Raw genomic sequence first — 20,877 nt, 5'->3', positions numbered from 1 at the left:
CATTCTATGACTTTTTTTGTCGAATACTAGGCTTGACTTTTTTTATGACTTTTTCGGCATAATCATACTATGACTTTTTGTATGACTTGTTTTCGAAATGAATATAATATGATTTTTATGACTTTTTCAACATGCATTTACTATGATACTTTTTATGACTTGTTCAGGCATAATATACTATGACTGTGTTAGGACTTTTTCGCATAATATACATCATGACTTTTTGACAATGCGTGATATCTATGACTTTTTAGTGACTTTTTCAACATGCATACTATGTGATTTTTTGAATCTATAAAATGACCTTTTTTTCGACATGCTATTCTATGATTTATTGACATACATACTATGACCGTTTTTCCGTGATTTTTCGACTGCTATGACTTTTTACGACATGTATACTAGACTTATTCATGACTTTTCAAACATGCTATACTATTGACGTTTTGTGACATGCTTAGCAAGACTTTTTTGCTGACTTTTGTTGTCGGACACGTTCGATACTATGTATGATTGCATGATTTATGATACTATTTTATGTACGTTTATGATGACTTTTCAGCTGCACTATCTTCGACTTTAAGTTATACTAGGACTTTTTATGACACTTTTTTCGACATGCGCATACTAGACTTGTTTATGACTTTTTTTGACCACGTTATACTATAACTGATTCGTTGACTTTTTTCGACATGCATACTTAGCTTTTTTATGACTATTTTTCGACGATGCTTACATGACTTTTATGACTTTTTAGATCTGCTGCCATAGCATAGATGTTATACTACAACTTTTTTTTACTTTTAGGACACGCTTTACTATGACTTTTTTCAACATGTTATACTATACATTTTAGGACTTTTTCGACATGTATGGACTTTTTTCAACATGCTATACTATGACTGTTTTATGGATCTATTTCGACATGCTTACTATGACTTTTTCGAATTATGCTATGATTTTATCGACTTTATGACGTACTTGACTTTTATCAGAACAGGTTATACTATGACTTTTTATCGACACTTGATTCTACTGACTTTTGACATACTAAACTATGACGTTTTCGACAGTTATACATGACTATCAGGACTTTTTAGGACAGGCTATACATATGACTTTTTTTCCTTTGTGCATGATATATATGCATTTTTATGGACTTTTTTATGATTTTTTAGTCGACAATCTATACGAGGAGCTTTTTCGACAGCTATACTATGACTTGTTTTGACATGTATATACTAGGGACTTTTTCGACATGCATTACTATGCTTTTTTGGAACGCTTTACAATGCATTTTGACTGCTATACTACTTTGCGACTCTAGGATTTTGACATGTATACTAGCTATTTTTGTACATGCTATACTATGACTTTTTAGATATGCTATACATAGGCTTTTTTGAAAACAGCTTTTTCGCTAGTATACGTAGACTTTTTTAGACAGTCAGACTTTTTTATGACTTTTTAGATTTTTCGAACAGGCTATACTATGACTTTTTGTAAAACTTTTTCCGAAAATGCTATACTGACTTTTATGACATGCTTGATACTGGACTTTTTTTTATGACATCTTATTTTTTCGACATTGTTTACTGAATTTATGCGATATATGACTTTTTTCGACAGTTGCATACTACTGGACTTTTTTCGACATCGTAACAGATTTGTGCACTATAGGGACTTTTTCGAGGCGTTAGGCTTTTGAGACTGCTATACTAGGACTTTTTTCGAAATGCTATCTATGACTTTTTGACATGCTATACTATGACTTTTTCGGACATGTATATCTAGTGAAATTTTTTCGACATCTGCTATACTAGGACTTTGTTAGACAGCTTTACTATGACAGTTTACTTTTATCGACCTTGTTGCAATGATACTATGACCTTGTTTCGACATGCTATACTTGACTTTTTTCATGTATACTAGGTTTGCTGTACTATGACATTATGGTACTTTTGATGATTTCAGGACTGTATACTATGACTTTTTCACATTATACATGACTTTTTGACATGTTACTATGATTTTTATCGAACATGCTAACTATGATTCTTTTTTTAAACTTTTTCGACATGCTTACTAGGACTTTTTTGACAGCTATACTATGTTTTTTGACATCTAAACAGACTTTTTTCGGACAGTGCTTATCAATGACTATTGACTTTTAGACATGCTATACTAGGACGTTTTGACATCCCTCCCTCTACTTTCTTTTGACATGTCAATGATTATCTACTGACTTTATGACTGCTTATATCTTGTATTTTGCTTTGATGCATACTATGACTTATGACTTGTTTTTCGACTCATATACTATGACCCTTTTTGAGATGTACACTAGTGACTTTTTTAGGACTGATATACTAGACGCTTTTTCGACTGCTTAACTTGATTGACTTGCTCTCGTGATTTGCTGCTTCCTTGACTCTTTTGAATGCATACTATGATCTTTCTTTGACATGCTATACTAGGACTTTTTTGACAGCTGTCTAGTACTATGACTTTGTAATGACTTTTTCTGACTTTTTCGACATGCTATAACGTATGCTGTAACTTTGTTAACACTTTTTTGGATCCGAATGCTATCCTAGGACTTTTATGCGTCTATACTATGACTTTTTTTAACACTTTTTCGTAATCAGCTATCATAGGAATTTTTTCTTGACTGGTATATCGGACATTGTGGACTCGAATAGCGAACTATGACTTTGTTTCAGAACAGGCTGACGCACGAGTATACATGATGATTATGCGACATGATGATCCTATGGGCTTTTCGGACTCATACTAGGATTTTCGACATGCGAGATACTAGGACTTTTTCGATATGCTATATAGACTTTTTTTTTTGAATTTTTGCGCTTACATATGTGTCACGTATAATAGGATTTTTTGAAATGGCTTATACTTAGCAATTTTTATGACTTTTTTAGGATTTTTTCGGACATGCATACTGATTTTTTCGACATTGCTATCTATCGGATTTTTTGACATGTTATACTCTAGACTTCTTTTCGATGCATACTATGGCCTTTTTGACATGCTATAACTATGACTTTTTTGACATGCTAACTATTATTTTTTCGACCATGCTTATACTTCTGACTTTTTGCGACTTGCTATACTAGGATCTTTTTGACAGTTATACTCTGAATTTTTAGACTTTTTATGACTTTTGCCGAACTTAAGGCTTTTATACTGCTATTCCTTAGATCTATACTTTATTTTTAAAACTTTTTCGAACATGCTTAGTACTAGGATTTTTATGACATTGCTATACATGACTTTTTTTAAAACTTTTTTAGATCGCTATTATTACTTTTTCGACAGATATACTAGACTTTTTTGGACAGTTATACTTGGACTTTTTTCGACCATGCTATACTATGACTTTTTTCTGACATGTATACTATGACTTTCGACATGCTATACTATGAATTTTTTCGACATGCTAACTATGACTTTTTGACGTTATACTATGACTTTTTCGAAATGCGATACTATGACTTTCGACATGGCTATACTATGCTTTTTCGGACATGCTATACTATGACTTTCTTTCGCACAGTGCTATCTATGACTTTTTTGACATGCTATACTTGATCTTTTTTCGAATGCTGACTAGCTTTTTGACATGTTTATACTATGACTTTTTCGCACATGGCTAGACTATGACTTTTTTGACGCTCTAGCTATACTTTGACATCTTTGAGCTACAGTATTTCGCATGCTATCTACCTAGACTTTTTGACATGTTTTACTATGACATTGTTATTGATATTTTTTATGACTTTTTTCGCATGCATGCTTATACTATGACTTTTTGCGATGCTATGCTATGACTTTTTTTTTACTTGTTTTTGACAGCTGTTTACTTAAGCTATAATGACTTTTTCGACATGCAATACATAGACTTTTGGCAGATCTTGACTTTACATGCTATACTATGACTTTTTTCGAAGGCGTATACTATGACTTTTTCACTGACTGGCTATACTATGACTTTTTCGACATGCTATCACTATGAATTTTTTGACGTTTTTAAGCATTCGTCCACTATGAATTTTTTGACATGCTTGATATATGACCTTTTTATGACTTTTCTTTTACATATCTACACTATGGATTCTTTATGGCTTTTTTCGACACGTCTATACTAGTGTTTATTCATGACTTATTTTGCCAGACCGCTTATACTATGACTATTCATGACTTTATCATAACATAGTAGACCGTTTTTATGACTTTTATCGCGACTGCTAATGACTTTTTGACTTGTTCATACTATGACGTTTTATGCAGCTTTTATGACTTTCGGACATGACATCTATCTATGACCTTTTTTTTTAACGCTACAATGCCTTATATGACGTAAATGATACTTGATGACTTTATCAGACTTTTTACTGACTGATACTAGGAACTTGACATGATGACTACGTTTTCGAACATGTTATACTACGCTTTTTATGACTTATTAGACATGCGCACTACTGACTTTTTGCATGTTTTCTGATTATTATTGACTATATAATATGCTTTTTTGCCGACACGTTATACATGATTATTCATGACTTTTATAATACTATATTAGACGTGTTTTATGACTTTACGACATGGCTATGACTTTGTTGATCTGTTCTACTAGATGACTTTTTATGTTTTTCGAATGTTGCTATACTCATGCCATTGTGTCGAAATGCTATACATATGACTTTTGTATGAACGTTTTTCAAATGTTATACTATGACTTTTTCGAAGCTTGATTCTATGGACTTTTCATTGACTATACTATACTAGACTTTTTTACGCGGACACGGTTATGATATGACTTATTCATGTATTATCATACATATTATGGAGTTGTTTATGACCTTTTCATGGGACATGCTATGCAATTGTGATTGCTTATACTTGAGTTTTTTTATAGAGCTTTTTTAGGACTGTTAGAGCAGTACGATACTGTGACCTTTTTTGGAATACTATAGCTTTTATCGACTTTTTCGACGAATACTATTACTATGACTTTGTTCGGACATGCAGTACAATGACCTATTGAGCTGTTAACCTGTTCATACTATGGAACTGATGCATGCTTTTTCGACATGTTATACTAGACTTTTTATGACGTTTTGACTATGCTAGCTATGACTTTGTTTCGAATGTATACTCTTATGACTTTTGTGGATGACTTATCGGGGGACAGCAGTCAGCCGCCCGGAATTTTGACATTTATTAGACTCTTTTCGATACTATCCTATGTTTCTTTATATTTTGACATTTGCTTTGACTACAAATGACCTGTGTATTTTTTCGGTATGGATCGACACTATTTTTGGACATACTACCTACTGCTACCAGTTATCTGTACAACTATGTAAAATACTTCTCATGTGAAGGCCAGCCTGTTTCTCGCTGGGAATCATACATTACCCCTTTTTTGATCAGCTTATACGTATGACTTTTTGCACCGTTATTACAGACATTTTGACTGGTTTTTTTATGACGTTTTTCGACATGCTATACTAGGATCTTATGACATGTTTACTAGGACTTTTTTTTTAAGGAACTGTTTTTCGACAGCTGTACTATTACTTTTTTCGACATGCATCCTATAACCTTTTAGGACTCTTTTTATGACTTTTTTGACTCCTTTTTCAACAGAATGTTATACAATTATCTTTGTATGACTTTTTCGAGGAGTTCTATTACTGTTGACTTTTTTGCGAAATTGTTATACTATGACTTTTTTTGACATGTTGATAACTATGACTTTTTTTTGACCGTTGATACTATGACTTTTTCGAAGCTGTTTTATACTTGAATTTTTTTGACGTTTTCCAGCATTTCTCTCATATGAATTTATTTTTTGAATGCTATATGACTTTTTGTAGACTTTCTTTGTACATACTACACATGATTATTATGCTTTTTTTCGACTACGTTTATCTAGTCTTATGATGACTTTAGCGACAATGATTACTATGGATTTTTTCGACATTGAGTCTATGATTTTATATTGACATACTTTACTATGATTTTTTGCGAACACGTTACTACTATGATATTCATGAACTTTTATATACCTTATATTATGACTGATTTTTATGACTTTGATCGACAGCGCTATGACTTTTCTTTGACTTGTTATACTATGACTTTTTTTGACTTTTTCGAAATGCATACTATGATTTTTTCGAAACTGTACACAAAGCTTTTTGTAGTGACTGTTTTCAACATGTTATACGATTGACTTTTCGACATGCTAGTCTATGACATGTTATGACATACTACTATGACTTTTGCCGAACGTATACTATGACTTATATCGACTTGTATATGACTATATTATGACTTGTTTTTATGCTTGTATCGACGCTATTGACTTTTGACTGGTATACTTGACTTTTTTATGACTTGATTTCTATAGCTTGTTGAAGTCTATACAAGTGACTTTTTTTGACTATGTTCTAATCATGTCTTCTTATGACTTTATATAGAGACATTCGCCTTTTTTCGAATGTTTATATGACTGTTTATGACTTTTTCGACATGCTTGCTAGACTTTTTCGACCATGTATACTACGAATCTTTTTATGACTTATTCGACAGGCTACTACTATGACTCTTTCGAACTGTGATTCTATGGACTTGTGCGACAACTATACTTGCTTTTTATAAGTTTTTTGACCATTTTTCTTTTTGAGGACAATACTGGTGATTTTTTATGACTTTTTTGGACATACTACTACTGCTACCAGTCTTTACACTGTAAAATACTCTCTCTGTGAAGACAGGCTGTTTTCAGGAATCAAATAAGTGAAACTTCCATTACCAACAAATATTCTGTTCAACACACATACTAGTGATCCTTTTGTGACTTTTTTTTCGACCACGTACTTAAATTTTGCAGCAACCATCATATTTAAAGTGTCTAGCTGTCTGGCAACAACTGGTATTGCGATTGCATGTTGACACATCAGGTAATGACAGTTTTTGTTTGCTTTCAAGAATACCATCGTAGACATACCAGAGAGACAATCAAAACAAAGCTTACAAAGTCAAGTTATTTATTTATATATTCCATTTATGAAAAATATGCCCAGGGGGCTTTCAACTCTGATACAGAACAACCACATTACCCCTGTGACTCAGGTGAGGACACGATTACCCATTATGGTCAGAACTGGACCCCGAGGTTCAACCTCTTCAGCTCCTCTACCTGCAATGAAACACATAGACAGGAAGCCTTTGACTTTTTATAAGTTGTTTCGATGTACTATACATTGACTTTTTTGACTTTTTTGAAATACCACTATGACTATTTTCGACATACTATGCTCATGACGTTCTTTACGAGCACTATACTTGACTTTTTAGGACTTTTGTTCTACACACATATGTATGACTTTTTCGATATTATACTATACAGAGGTTTCACATTTGCAAGACATTCAGACTGTTTATAGAACATGCTTTATATGACGTTTTTCGACCATGGTATTCATTGACTTTTATCGACATGCTACACTAGACATTTTTTGGACATGTATACAATGACTACTCAGCACTTTTTTTCGCTGCTATACTAGGACTATGCAACCGGCTTAACTATGACTTTTTTATCGAATTATGTTCGGACATGTTATACTATGAAGTTTTTTTACTTTTTTCGACCGCTATACGTATGATATTTCAACATGCATACTATGAATGTTTTTGATGATTTTTTTCACACTAGACTTCTTATTTCGCACTTACTCATACTTTTACGTCATAGAATTTCGACAATTATTTTTTTTCGACATACTATGACTTGTTATAACTTTGTTTATCCAAAAATAACACATAGACCTTTTTCGACAACACAATCTACTATGCTTTTCTATATTTTTGACATATCTATGATTTTATGATGTTTTTGACATACTAACATCTATTCTAGAACTATCTATGACTATACTATGTTAATTAGAATATCACAGACTTTATACCTTTTTCGACATACTATGAAGTTTTTAGACAACTATTACAGTGACTTATTACGACTATTCTGAACCTACGGTACTATGCGGATCTATCAACCATGCTGACCTGGAATGTTACTACTAACTTTGTTTTTGCACAACTATCATGAGAGTTGTGAACTAAGCGTAAAAGAGTGCAACTCCTGCAATGAAGTTGACGAGGAAGAGACAGCACTTAACAAAATAACGTCAAAGAATAAAACTTCTGTGTAGTTCCAAATTTTTGGCCCGGTGGCCAGGTTCAGGGGGGAAGGGAGGCGCCGGTGTCCCCGGTCAGGTCAGGGGAAGGAAGGAGGCCGGCCCGGTGTCCCCCGGTCGGAGTGAGCGGCGTCAGGGGAGCAGGGGGTGAGAGGAGGAGCAAGCTGCATCGGAGCACCCAGCATCTCCTGGCGGAGGACAGAGAGAAGAGCGATGTGGGAGAGCAAGCGGCGCCGGAGCACGTGGGCTGGCCTTCAAGAAAGTAAATGGAGGGATGGAAGGAACGGACTTAGTTGACCTACAGGAGGGGAGATTTCTAACTGCACATGTACTAATATAAACCAAGCGTGAAGTATTTAGTGGAGGAACAGTCTGGACTTTTTGATAGGTGTCCTGTTAAGATGACACAAATAACAGTAGGTAAGGGGAAAAAAAAAAGAGTTGTTCCTACCTCTGTCAAACTTCAAGCTGTACAGATGTGCAATAGTTTCATTGGGTTTTATAGGGCGGGGAGGGAATGTATAAGTCATTCGTTTTTAACGGTTTGCCTTTAATTCAATTTAATTTCAATTGCTTGGTCAATAAAAGGAAGTTATTTTCTTTTACTTTGTTTTAAAATTCAAACAGGCGAGATTAGTTGTGTTTTAGTTGGAATATGAAAGCAGCAGAAAGCAGAAATGAGTACACTTTAATTCTATTTATTGTAATAATGTCATTGCAGCTTCCGTCAAGGCTTTTTTATGTGTGCTGCTTAGAGTCCAGAACTACTTTCCCAAGGATTGTTCATACCTTCGGGTAGTTTGTGACAGAACAGCGCGACGTCGGGCGCTTTTGCAGGTTCAGAAAAAGAAAAAAGTTGGCATTGTTTTTATCCAAAAGCAGCCGAGAGCGTTGCTTTTGTTGCTATACCACAACTACTGCTCCAGTATGTGGAGCGGGGTTAACGTTAGATCAAAAACTATTCAACTTATAGGTATCAAGTCAAATCATAACAAGATGAGTGAACTAACGTGAGTGTCTGTACAGGGAGCAACCAGGTCATATAACTGCTGTTATTTTGCTTGTGTTAGGGGAAATGAGCGGTCTGGCTACTATTCGTGTATGGTCGGTTGTCAAAAACAGTGCTTGATGTAACTTTTTTCAACTTATTTAAAAAGGACAGTCCGAGCATGACAAAAAAAGAATAGTCGTCGTTTTACAAAAAGCGCTCAGGACGTTTCTGAAAACAACGTTTTAATGTAAAAAACCGAGCTGGCAGCTTAAAAAAAACGTCAAGTGGAAAACATAAGTCTAAAGAGCAAAATCTATAATAGATAATATAATATATAAAAATAAAATAATATATAAATAGATATAAAATATAAAATATAAAATAATAATAAAACAATAATATACTAATAGAAAAATAATAAATAAGAATAAATAAAATAAAAAATGACTATATAATAAAAATAAATATATAATATAAATATATAAAAAAAATTAAAAATAATAACTATAATAATAATATAATATAATTATAAAATTATATTATATAAAAAAATAAGATAATAATATGATATAAAATATAATAATAACTATAAAAAAATATATAATAATAAAACATATTTAATAAATAATTATAATAATAATATTAATATAAATAAAAATATCTAATATAAAATCAGTATAATAAAATAATAATAATATATTAAATATAATTTAAATATAAAATATTAAATATAATTAATCAATATATAAAATATAAAAAAATCAATATATATATAAAATAATATAAAATTAATCATATAATCTTAATAATAATAATATATAATATAAAAAAAAATAATAAATAAATCATATAAAATAATAATTAATATAAAAATATTACGCTTTGTCTTTTCGTATAAATCAAAACAAAATGACGTAGAAATTGCTGTATCAAAAGCGATGATCTTGTTAGTGTGCAGACTGTTGGCCCCAAGAGTTCTGCGCCGGTTCTCCATCTATGCAGAGGGACGTACTGGCCCTGCCCGCTGTGGATGTGGCGCGGCTCGTCGAGGTGGACGCCCCCCAGGAGGAGCTGCTGGCCGGCTGCGGCGAGGACCAGGAGCTGTGGAGAGGGAGCTGAGCCACGCCGCGGTCATCCAACCTTGTCAAGGACAAGGAAAGTTTACGCACCAACTCCAGGCAACGGCTGGGCGTCCGGCCCCAGCAGGGAAACATCTGCTCTCAGGTAAAAATGAGAACGGGCAAACACACCGGGGCTTCACGGGGCATCTGGGGCCGTAACCTGCTGAGGCTCTGTAGAGCAGGGAGGACAGAGGACACAAAGTACTCTCAGAGTTGTGTTTTTACCTTTCACTTTGGTAAATTATCCTAAGTAGAGGGTTGAAACCTCACAAAACTCAAAGCAGATCATCAAAAGGGCGTTTTTTTTGTGTAAGCACATGTTCAATAAGTTACTCCTGACAGCAGCACATTGACGGGTCCCAAATTGGATTCTCCGGTCTTCTGCCATCAGGATACCTGGCAAGCAGCCCGTTCCGCTGGCCACTGTACCGTCTTCTGGGTCCACGAGCCTGAGGTGCTGTCGGAGGGGGTAGAGCCACGTCTACTCCTTGCCTCTTACTGCTGGAGCCCACGGGAGCCAGGAAGGACGACCCGACTCTACGCACCTCTGTCGAAACAGGGGACACCCGGTAGGGAAGCATTCCTCTAGAAGGAAAAGATAAAGAACGAGAGAGTTATTTTGTGATAGTTCCTGAGGACGGGTGGTAATTGAAGGTTATATGAATAACTGCCAGGATGCAGAGGAATCTGTGTTATTTAATTATCAGGAAAGGAAGAATAAGATTAGCGGCAGGCTGAGCCGCAGTGTGTGTGAAGGATAGATGGAGAGGTTGGCAGGTGGGTTTTGACTTTCATAGCCAGTCGAAAAAAGAATGAAATACTGAGTAAGAAACCAGATACGTTTCACCTTCACATCGCTGATGCTAGGAACAAAGCAAATATTTTCATAAATCCATGTTTAAATAGAAAAGAAAGTCTAAGTTTGTACCGAAGTTCCTGTAAGGACAATTCAGGTGCCAAAAGACACCTGAGGGGTTTAATAAACAGTACCGAGTCGAGTGTTTTCCCAATGTAGGTGGGGTTGCCTGTTACCAAACAGTACTGTCTGCATGAACTTCTTTTGATAAATAAAAATAGCTGTACACTTTAAAGTTCTCAAGCTTCAGTTTACATGTACTCATTATGCTACGTGGAAGCGTTGGTTGCATGTTTGAGCATTGAGAGGTTAAGAATATCATTGATCTTTACCAGTGCCCCGACGACAGCGAGATAAGCTAATAGCTGTTTGCGTAAAAATTGGTTCACATTTGATTAGCTTTAAAACATATCCCAGTCCATACCACTGTGTGATTGGCATAGAAATTTGTGTAAAGGGCATCTTCCTCAAGTTTCCTGTTCATAACTAAGAGTATTTAAATGAAAAGCATCATTGTCGTTTAAGGGATTGTAGTTCTGACAATTACAAAAAAACACACATAATTAGACACATTAAATTATGAATCAGTAAATCAAAATCGCGGATAACTTTGATTTACCAGCATGAGGCAATGGTTTATCGTAGTTCTTTTTTTTGGGGGGGGGGGGGGGGGGGGGGGGGTGGTCCCGTATTAATTATTATCTTGATTGTGACTCAGGCTGATTTAAATCATTCTCGATATAAGAATCCTTCGCCTACAAATGGCAGAAGGGTCCTTTAAGTATAAAGACGACCGACCCCCCCGAAGGGAAAGCAAGGGCAGAAGATGGGAGCCGCAGGAACGACACGAGGCGGGACGGGGATTTAGGCAGCTGGGAGAAGCTATTAAAGGAAATGGTGGATGAGAGCACTAGTCCACGTTCATCCATCCTTATGGAGCTGGGGTGTTTCGACTCTGCCAGCCATCTATATGCAGCACAGCCAACAACCCCCCCCATACCCCCCCTGTAGGTGAGCAGCCCTCCTCCTCCTCATGATTCATGCACTTTGAAACGACGTTGCGGCAGACTTTGCCGCTGCTACATGATCATTTGACTCTCGGCGGGTCCTGCGGCTCCATTCGTTCGCGGTTTGATTAAATGAACGAAGCCGCGTGAGGACACAAACAAGGTGGCAGCCGGGCCCGTAGCCATCCCTGTCATTAGGACCGCACCGCAGTCCCGCACGCACCCCTCAAAATAGGCTGATTTAGATTAGATAACAATATGTTGATTTCATGTTAAGACTTTTCATTTTTTGGAAAAATACTTTGAAAAAAATGAACAGCCCTGCAGTAAACTTCGGACCCGGTTGGGGTCCAAAACCCGCGTTAAAGATCTCTGATTAGAGCGTGGTTCCAAACTTTTTTCAGCTCAAGGAACCAAAAAAAAGAGAAATTTTGGTGTCTCCCCGGGACCCAAAATTTACAAAAAAGACACCATGAAACCATTGGAACATTTACATTTTTAAAACTGTTGGACAAAAGGCGGAACAAAACCATGAATTTAAATGTATATGAAGATATTATTCCATATAAAAGTAAACAAAAAACAGAAAAAAAAGTCTCAATTCTCCTTTCTGTGTCTCACCCCTTTCTCAAAACCATGTCATTCATCCCTCAGTCATTTCCCCCTCAGTACCGAATTGTAATGAGATGATGTGTTGGCTGAAGATATCAACCAGCTGATCTAGACTAGGTTCGGTTTTTGAAAGACTGCCCTTCTGAAGTCACGCTGAGGCATTAGTCTGTTCTCTGCCAATTGGCGACCCAATAAAACGGGTCTGCGAACCATGTTGGGTCCCGACCCTATGTTTCGGAAACATTGATTTAGAGCAAGGAGAAGGGGTGCATGGGGGCCTTCACGCCTTCTCCTTTGGTCTGTCAGTTCATCTCTCCTTTCATTTCCTATACAGATGAAGCTCCAGTGAAAGGTCTGCAGCGGGCCAGCCCGTCTCAGGCGCCACCGGGCTGTGCGATAACTTAAAGCGCTTGTTAACTTCAAGGGAAGGCAACCAGACCCCGGAATGAGAAAGTTTTACGGGGCTTCGTTTTACAGACAGGCCTGAACCCGATGCTATCGGACTCGGAGGGACAATGAAACACGACGGGCCTCCGTGAGAGAGAGAGGAGAGGAGAGAAGAGAGGAGAGAGAGAGACCCCCCGGAGAGCACCCGATGCGAGAGAGCGGAAGGAGAGGGAAGGAGAGACTAGAGAGAGAGGAAAAAAACATTGAGGATGGGATCAAAAATCGCATATGGACTAGTGCAATATCTAAATACCAGATTTGAGTCAAAGCGTTCAGATGAAGCTGTGCAGAGACGCCCCGCCCATAATAAATCCTCTTTCCTTCAGACTAAGAAAACACAAGTCACACTATAAATAGTTTAATTTTATTTTGGGGGATTTAATTATTATCAATGAAAATGAGAATAATGCTACAAAAAAAAATGATAAGTTCTTCCAATAGGGGGACTATAATCACATTCGCAATTAGATTTATTTACCTCATGTTTGTGCTAGCACTAGTGAAATAAAATCCAGAGACGCATTAAAAGGTGGAAACAATAAATAAGATTAGATAGATAATCTTAGATTTGTTACAAGTGAATATTGCGATGTGCTACAAATATGCAACTATCAATAATTTCTCTAATACGCCTTTTGTGTTCAGTTGAAATTTGTTGAATAAAAGAATGTGTGAAAAAATTTCTCTGTTTTTGTTGTTTACCAAGAAATATTAGGATTTTTGAGATCTGAAGGCAGCAGCAGAATTGCAGAGCGGAGTCATTTTAATGTTTCTCGCTATTCCCTCATATCACGCAGCCCTCACACTCCCTGCCCTGGAAACGCAGGGATCCTTCAATGTAAACCTTATTTGTTTTTATGCCATCATGATTCACATGTTCTTGTGAAAAATGGTTGCAGATCTCAGATAGGTCTTTTCCACCAAGCCAGGTCTGGTGCTGGTTCGGGTTCAGTGCCAAATATTTGAACGGTTCTTTGTTTTCACACAAATAAATGGTTCTGGATCAAAACAAGGGTTCCACATCAGCACCAAATCTCAGCGCTGATAGATAGCACGCGGAGGACCGGTTACCCGCCCCCACCCCGGGTGTTAATTGTTAGCTTTGGACATGGATGGGAAAACCAGAACAGCCGTGGTATGGGGAAGGGGGGGAAACCCGAACCCACCGGGTCTGGGTTAGGACACCACGGTCTGCGGCTCTCAGGCTGGGGAGACCAGATGGTTCTCAGAGAACTGGAGCGTAGAAAAACAGCACCAGAACTGGCAACAGCACAGAACCACAACAGCACTCTGGTTAGCCCCGGTGGAAAAGACATAAGAGGAGCCATTGAGTGAATATTCTTCCTTTTATAAGTCAGCTGGAAAATAAAAGAAGGAAGAGAAAACCGTTTAGCCGAATGTAAGGTGAGAGACTTGTGTATACAATATTCCATTCTTCATTTCTGACATCCATGGAGGAAGGAGCAGTGAAGATATCATTTAAAATCATGCAGGCACGAGGACTTTTACTGCCGGGACTGGTGCAGTACAAGAGAAATGTAAAAACACTACAACGTGGTACTTCTATCCCTGCAGTGCTTGTCAAAATGTATATGTGGAACATGTTTATCGTGATGAGCGATGAAGAGGCATCACCAAAAGCCCGTAACCAAATATAATCTTTAATCTTGATTAAAGGATAGTAGGCATGCGGCTTTACACTCTAACGGCGCTGATATGTCTTTTACAAGAACTCACAATGCTGAATTCCGAATGGAAACCCAACCTGGACACCGAGTATGGGTGTTTTTTCTCCTAAAGTTTATATAAATATACATCATCTTAATAATGTAACACCCTTGTGTTGTCTTCACGTTCAAAATTGAAAATCAACACTTTTTAGTTTTTAATTTTTCTGAGTTTTTGTCCTTTTTTCAACAAGTTTTTTTAAGTTGACGTTTTTTGACATTTTCAACAAATACGAACACTAACCTTTTTAAACTTTAGTTTACAGCTATTTTTGGGGATTTATGGTCAATAAAACTCATTATAGGAAAATTTACCTTAAATGTTTGAGTAGAAAAGCAGAAAATTAGGAAATTATGATACTAAAATTAAAGCAGGATGGTGAATGGTAATCAACAGATGGAATTATGTCAACTTTACTCATACTATTTCAACAACACTTCCATGTTTTTGAAATGCTATATAAAAATTGAAATTTAAGACGCCCTCAAATTAATGAAAGTAGAGGGATTGTACTTGGCCAAAGAGCAATTGTGTGGGAATCCATCATGTATTTGGGGAAGTAAAAAGAACATGATATAAGAAAACGGGTCATTTTGACCCGAGGACAACCCCATGAGGGATAAATATTATTATCAGCTTTCTTTTTCATAGATTTCATGAGAACATATACATATAAAATGTGTCACAACTAAAGCTGAAAGTTGGCCGGTTTTGTTCAAAAAAGGGAGATTTTTTCCAGGAGAGGATTAATAAATTCTAGGTTAAGGTAAAGGGTGTCTGCAGGTTTCACCAAAGTCAAATGTAACTTTAGGACCTTTGAAGACCAGGATGTTATGAAATTTAAGACCTTTATCACAACATCATTTAAGCCACTAAATTTCAAGCAAAGTATCGCAAACCTTGCACTTCCCATAGCTGAAGAATCAAATCTTCTTCATGTCCGAACATGAGACTCGCGCCAGTACATGAAAAGCGATGGGTGCAACATAAGTTGCATGTTAGGTCTCATTTGTAGTTCGTTAATACGCAACATATATTTGGACTAGCCGCCCAAAGACAGAACTAAACACCATGGAACGGTTTGGGAAAAAAGAGCATAGAAGTAGTAGCGTAAAATTATGATAGTGGAAATTCGGGTCACATTTTACTTGAAGGTTCTGACCCTCGACTGGTCATGACAAAAACCTGAAAAACGACACTTACCAATAAGCATTATGTCATACACGTTTATGACTGTTTATAAGTGTATGACACGTTATGACCGGGTCATCAAAGTCTGCGTATGTCAATTTTATTCACATGTCAAGACATACTAAGACATCGAATTGCGTTTCCCTCTGTCCACGGTGGAGACAAACATATTTAACCAATTAGGTCCACAGGACAAAAATTCAAACATTCCAAGTAAACCAATATAAAAAGTAAAAATAAGAGGGCACATACAATGAAGAAAATAGAGCAGCAACATTTGAGTTAAAAATGTGCCAATTATGCATACATCATGTCACCAAGTAGAGTGTAAACGACTTATTGAAGTCCTGAACACAGTACTTGAGCAAATTTGAGAGTTTTTAAAGACATGAAATTGAGATTAAGGAAATGTAGACTATTTATGACCCCGTGGTAAAAATGTTTGATCTATAATTTTCTCTGCTGAAAAGACGTTTTTTCTCTGTCCTCTCCCAGGGGCCGGGTCGCCATGAGGTGGCACAAACAAAGGTGAGGGCAGTTCTGGCCTCAGGGCTCTGGCGATCAGGGACTCTTCAGAGCAGGAACACAAAAGAGACCAAGATATGAGTCACCAGCGCAGACCGTAGGAAGCGGAGGGGGATTACAGATGTGGCACTGATGTGCAGTAACTGGCAGACAAGAGCGACGGCATATCTTTCCAATGGGACTGTCTCTGAAGTTTTGAAAGGAGAAAACTGGTTGCCCTGGAGCACACGGCGGGCGGGAATGGACAATGAGGCTCCCCCTGAACATGGTGTCTCTTTGGCTTCACCGTCCCCCGTTGCTGTATGGTTTTGCTTTGTTTTGGGATTTTTTGTCAGGGGACCTTGCAGATTGCCAGAAGGACCTCGGCAATGCCGCGCGTCTGAACGCTCAACTAACAAGTTCCAAAAAAAAAAAGCGCAATACCCTGGCGAGCTTTGACAAGGATGAAACGCCGAGGCTGCATTTGAGTCTAACTGAGGGAAGAAGAAACGGGGCGAGGATGGAGCATTGTGGTATTCGACAGGGCCTTAGGACTATGTATTTTTTAACTAAGGAGCACGGTGTGGCCCCAACTAGGAAAGTGTTTGTTGGGGGCGCAGGCAGAAAATTCAGCAGCGCACACCTTTCAAATCGACCTCAATTCTCCTTTTAATACATTGTCTCAGTGGAGTAGCAGATACAGATCCAGATCCAGCTCGGGGTTCAGGACTCTGAGCCAAGGGAACCTCCTCAGCCACAACACAGCGTTCTGCCTCTTCTGCGGAGTTGGGAAAGAAATGCGTGGATTTTTTTTGGTTTCATGGTTGACTTTTGGACTTTTACGATGAAGCGAGACACGCGAGGGAGATTCGTTACTCCCCCGAGCAGTCGAAAGTACAGTACATCTCTACAATTTTTGACATGCTATACTATGACTTTTTTATGACTTTTTTCAACATGCTATACTATGACTTTTATTGACATGCTATAAAATGACCTTTTTTCGACATGCTATTCTATGACTTTTATTGACATACTATACTATGACGTTTTTCGATGATTTTTATCGACATGCTATGCCTTTTTCGACATGTTATACTATGACTTATTCATGACTTTTATCAACATGCTATACTATGACGTTTTTTGACATGTTATGCAATGACTTTTTTATGACTTTTTTGTCGACACGTTATACTATGACTTATTCATGACTTTTATGATACTATTTTATGACTGTTTTTATGACTTTTATCGACATGCTATGACTTTTCGACTTGTTATACTATGACTTTTTTATGACCTTTTTTCGACATGCTATACTATGACTTGTTTATGACTTTTTTTGACACGTTATACTATAACTTATTCGTGACTTTTTTCGACATGCTATACTATGACTTTTTTATGACTTTTTTCGACATGCTATAAAAAAGGTCATAGTATAGCATGTCGACAAAGCATAGTATAGCATGTCGAAAAGCAGGTAGCAGTCAGAGTCATCAGATGCATTCGAAAAAAGTCATAGTATACACTGCAAAAAGTCATAGTTTAGCAGTCGAAAAAAATTCATAGTATAGCAGTCGAAAGTCATAGGTATACATGTCGAAAAAAGTCATAGGTAATAGATTGGTCGAAAAAATCATGGAGTAAACTGTCCAAAAAGTCATAGTATAGCTGTCGAAGAAAAGTAATAGTTATAGCATGTCGAAAAAAGTTTTAAGAAAAATCATGTATAGCCAATGTCAAAAAAGGTCCTGTTAGCATTGTCGAAAAAAGTTTTAAAAAAAGTCTAGTATAAGCATGTAAAAAAGTCACTATTAAGCATGTCGAGCAAAAGTCATAAAAAATGTCATAAAATGTCATAGTATAACTGTCAAAAAAATCCTAGTCATAGCATGTCGAAAAAGTCTAGAGTATAGCATGGTCGAAAAAGTATAATAGTACATGTCAAAAAAAGGTCATAGTATAGCATGTCAAAAAGGCATAGTATAGCATGTCGAAAAAAGTCATAGTACATGTCAAAAAATCATAGTATAGCATGTCGAAAAAATCTAGTATAGCATGTCGAAAAAATCACTAAAAAGTCATAGAAAAAATGTCAAGTATAACCACTTCAAAAAGTCCTATTATGCATGTCGAACAGTCATAGTATAGCATTGGTCGACAAAAAAAAAAAAGTCCTTATATAGCATGTCGAAAAAGTCGCTAGTAAGATGTCGAAAAAAGTCCTGTATAGCAGTCGAAAAAAGTCCATAGATCATCATGTCGAAACAAATCATAGTAGCATGTCAAAAAAGTCATAGTATCGCATGTCGAAAAAATGTCATGTATCACATGTCGAAAAAAAAGTCCATAGATAGCAGATGTACGAAAAAATTGTTAAAAAATAAGTCATAGTTAGCAGGTCATAAAAGTCCTAGTGATAGCATTCGGAAAAAGTTTTAAAAAAAGCATATTATAGAATTCGAAAAAGCAGAAACAATCATAAAAAAGTCATAGTAACACTGTCAAAAAAAGTCCTAGTATAGCTGTCGAAGCAAAGTCATAGTATAGCAGGTCGAAAAGACGTCATAGAAGCAGTCAAAAAAGTCAGGTAGAGGAGTCAAAAAAGCATAAGTTAGCAGGTCGAAAAATCAGTCGTATAACAGTCAAAAAAGTCACTAGTATAGCATGTCGAAAAAAGTCATAGTATAGCTGGCGAAAAATCATAAAAAGTCATAAATGTCATAGTATAGCATGTCAAAGGCAAAAAAAAGTCATAGTATAGCATGTCATAAAAAGTCATGGAATAAGTCATTTGATAACATGTCGAAAAAACGTCAGAGTGAGGATGTCAAAAAAGTCACTAGTATGCATGTCGAAAAAGTAATAGTATAGCACTGTCCGAAAAAAGTTTTCAAAAAAGTCATAGTATGAATGTCATAAAAGTCTAGTAGCATGTCGAAAAAAGTTTTTAAAAAAAGTCAAGTATAGTCTTGAAAAAAGTCATAGTAAACATGTCAAAAAAGTCATGTCATGCATGTCGAAAAAAAGTCATAGGTATAGCATGTCCGAAAAATCATCAAACAGTCATAAAAATGTCATAGTTAAACAGGCAAAAAAGTCCTAGTCATAGCATTCGAAAATAAGTCATAGTATAGCATGTCGAAAAAAGGTCATAGTAAAAGCAGTCGAAAAATCCTAGTAAAGCATTCGTAAAAAAGTCCTAGATAGCATGTCGGAAAAAATCCTAGATATAGCAATTGTCGAAAAAAGTCCTAGTATAGCATGTCGAAAAAGTATGATAGCAGGAAACGCAAATAAGGCGAGTTCATTAAAAAAGTCATTAGTATCGCATGCGAAAAAAGTCAAGGTAGTATAACTGCGAAAAAAGTCATAGTACAGCAATGTCGAAAAAAAGTTTAAAAAAAATTCAGAGTATAGCATGTACCATAAAAGTCCTAGTATAGCATTTGGAAAAATTTTAAAAAAAGTATAGTATAGCCTGTCGCATAAAAATCTAAAAAAGAAGTCATAAAAAAGTCTATTAGTAGAACATGTCAAAAAGTCCAGTATAGCATGGTCGCAAAAAGTCTATTATATCATTTAAAAAGCATCGTATAGATTAAAGTAAGTATCATGTCATAGACATGTTATCAAAAAAGTCATAGTATAGAATGTCAAAACAAGTATAGTATAGCAGGGTTCCAAAAAAGTGCATAGTATAGCATGTCGAAAAAGTCATAGTATATACATTCAAAAAGTCATAGGATAGCATGTCGAAAAAATATCGTATAGATTGTCGTAAAAAATCATAAAAAAAGTCCATAAGAAATGTCATATATAGCATGTCAAAGGAAAAAAAAAGTATAGTATAGACCTGTCTAAAAAGCTAATAGTCATGTGAACATGTCGAAAACGTCTAGTTTAGTATGCAAAAAGTCATAGTAGCATGGTCGATAAAAAGTCATAGTATAACACTGTCTGAATAGAAACGGTCTATAATCAGAGTATAACATGGCGATAAAAGTCATAGTAAAATGTCGAAAGTAATCATACGCATGTCGAAATAGTCATAAAGATCTGTATGTTGAAAAAAGTCATACAATGTCGAAAAAGTCCTAAACAGTATAGTATAACATTTGAAAAAGTCATAGTAAAGCGTGTCGAAAAGTAAAAAAAGTTGTAGATAACATGTTGCTATGGC

General features: G+C 36.2%; 1 protein-coding gene across 3 annotated transcripts in view; it reads left to right on the top strand.

Annotated features, from left to right (window-relative positions):
- si:dkeyp-23e4.3 (rho GTPase-activating protein 7) overlaps positions 1 to 20,877 on the top strand; it is a 155,010-nt gene that overhangs the window by 117,910 nt on the left and 16,223 nt on the right. The gene's annotated exons all lie outside the window — the stretch shown is intronic.

This window comes from Etheostoma spectabile, chromosome 13, assembly GCF_008692095.1.
Source record: "Etheostoma spectabile isolate EspeVRDwgs_2016 chromosome 13, UIUC_Espe_1.0, whole genome shotgun sequence".
Lineage (NCBI taxonomy): Eukaryota > Metazoa > Chordata > Actinopteri > Perciformes > Percidae > Etheostoma > Etheostoma spectabile.
The sequence above is the reverse complement of the archived record's forward strand: the minus strand, read 5'-3'. Positions and strand labels throughout refer to the sequence as shown.